Raw genomic sequence first — 2772 nt, 5'->3', positions numbered from 1 at the left:
AAGAGCCGCCTCTGCGACCTTCGTGGAAGACGCCGAGGGACAGAGACAGGCCGAAGGGGAGGACCTTGTACTGATACGCCTGGTCGTCGAATGCGAACCGTAGAAAGGGTCGGTGTCGAGGGCTAATTGAGACGTGAAAGTACGCGCCCTTCAGGTCTACCGCTGCGAACCAATCTAGATGCCGAACGCCAGATAGAATTTGTTTCTGGGTGAGCATTTTGAACGAGAGTTTGGACAGGGTCCGATTGAAAACTCGCAGGTCCAAGATCGGTCGTATGCCACCGCCTTTCTTGGGTACAACGAAGTAAGGGCTGTAGAAACCCTTCTTCATTTCGGTTGGAGGGACAGGCTCTATCGCGTCCTTGATTAGAAGGGAGGCGATTTCCTCGCGCAGGGAGAGGGCATGTTCGCCGTGCACTGCGGAGGAACGAAGACCTGGCAAACTGAATTGCGTAACCGAGTCGAATGGTCCGGTGCAGCCAGCGTGATGAGCTGGGCAGAGAAAGCCATGCCTCTGCGCTCTGTGCTAGGGGCACCAAGGGGACAAGTATTTTGGACGTACCCGGCGGGGCTTCGCGAGCGGTGCGGAACAGGTAACGCAGCGCCGGGAGGCTCTGTGGCGTCCCGAGGCTCTGGTGCTGAGAATAAGCTCAAAGCACTTACCTTGTTCCGCTGCCCGCAGGGGCGGGTTCGTGACAGAGGAGGAGGTCTGATGTCGGCGCCCTCTGGGCTCGCTCTGAACCGGCCGGCCGGGAACAGTCGTGGAGCTGAGGGCGGAGCACCGCATCCTGGGCGCCGGACTGTTGAGGCCTGAAACAAAAGTGCCGTGAGAACGGCATTTGCGGCCATGTGACCCAGAGGTAAAGGAAATAGCTCTTTATTGAGAATTTGGGTACCGCAGTCCCCGCCAGGGGTGCGGCAAATGAAAAACACAGGATTCTCCTCCCGCCCTCCACCGGGGACGGAGCGGTCTCACCATCTCCGAGCTAACTTCTCGCCCTCTGGGTCCGCTGTCTCAGGGACGCTTGGGAGCCTTCCGGTCCTCGACGGGTCCGTGGAGGCAGGGGGCGACGCTTCCTGCGGTTTGCTCGACGCTGGGGCTGAGAGCTGGGCCCAGGTTGGGGCGGAGCAGAAGATCTTCTGGCCGCAGGAGGACGCCCTCGGCGAGCAGATGGGGCCTGGGCCGTGGCGGCAGGCTTGCGGCGCCGCATGATGTGAGAAATGGCCTCCGCCTGCTTCTTCACCAGGGAGAACTGCTGGGCAAAGTCCTCCACGGTGTCGCCGAAGAGGCCGAACTGGGAGACAGGGGCGTTGAGGAAGCGTAGTCTTGTCAGCTTCACGCATCTCGACCAAGTCCAGCCACTGCTGACGTTCCTGGACCACCAGAGTGGCCATCGCCTGCCCGAAAGTGCCCGCGCTGTGACCTTCGCCGCCTCAGGGCGCAGGTCGGTCGCTGAGCGCAGTTCCTGCAGCGTGTCGGGATCAGGGCCACCCCCGTGCATGTTGGCGGAGTGCCTTGGCTTGGTGGACCTGCAGGAGAGCCATGGCATGCAGGGCGGAAGCGGCGCCGTCCGGTAGCGCTGTAGGCCTCGCGGTGAGCGAGGATGTTGCTCTACAGGACCGGGAAGGGAGTACAGGGCGGCCCCGCCAGGTGGTAGTGCTTCCGGGCATAGATGGATCGCAACAGCTCTATCCACCTGGGGATCTCCGTGTACCCGTGGGCGCCCGCCGTCAAGGGTGGCGAGGGCGGATGAGCAGGTGGCACGACGAGTGGAGAGGGGTGCTCTCCACGAAGACGCCAGCTCATCATGCACCTCCGGAAGAAAGGTACTGGGGGGTGAGGCTGTGAACGGCGCCCACGCTCAAAAACCAATCATCTAGCCGTGATGGCTGCGGGAGGATGGAGGGTTCCAATCCAGGCCCACGCTATTGGCTGCCCGGAAAGCATATCGGACATCTGCGCTGCCGGCCTCCTGCTGGGCGTGCAAGCCCAGGCGGAAGCCCAGAGAAGCCCTCAGCGCCAGAGCCCACGCCCCGATGTCGCGGCGTAACTCATCTGCTTCCATCGCCTGAGGGTAGGCAGACTGGCTGTGAGGCGAAGTCGCCACCACCTCGAGCGAAGACGGAGTCAACGAGCGTGCCGGGCGCTGGTGGTCCGAGGGGGCATACCCGGCGAGCTGCACCCGCTGCCATCCCCAAATTGCCTCCATCGCCAGCCGCATCGCCCTCAATCCCGTGGGAAGAAGGAGCGACACGGGGCGGTTGGAGTGGCTTGCTTACGACTGTAAGCAAGCCGCGATCGCTAACGCTGTCATGGTCATGTTCTCGCAGTGAGAGCATGAACCATCCACAAACGCAGCCTCGGTGTGATCACTGCCCAGACACACGAGACAACGCCTGTGGTCGCCGGAAGCGGAGAGTACTCTATCAAGATCCAGGAACAACACAGGGGCGAAGGGCATCTTTAAAAGACGCGGCCCTTAAAAGGACGTTCACGCCGCTGTGTTTTGCTCTTTTAGAGGAAATTACTCTTTAAATAAAATCACTCTTTATGAATGAAAGACTCGTGAGAGATCTTTCTATCTGCAACTGTCGATGCGCTCAGGGCAGGAAGTGCACAGCCGCGTAACCAGGAGAAAGCCGCTGTTGTGCGCCGTAGAATCCAACAGCATGCAGCAGAGGATAGCAGGAACTCGGTGTGTAGTCACGCAGCAAACTGCAAACACGCACCATCGGCTCGAAGAAATTTTCTGAATGAACTCCCGTATTTGC

Source organism: Xyrauchen texanus, chromosome 13, assembly GCF_025860055.1.
Source record: "Xyrauchen texanus isolate HMW12.3.18 chromosome 13, RBS_HiC_50CHRs, whole genome shotgun sequence".
NCBI classification, from domain to species: Eukaryota; Metazoa; Chordata; class Actinopteri; order Cypriniformes; family Catostomidae; genus Xyrauchen; species Xyrauchen texanus.
Note: the sequence above shows the minus strand (reverse complement) of the source record.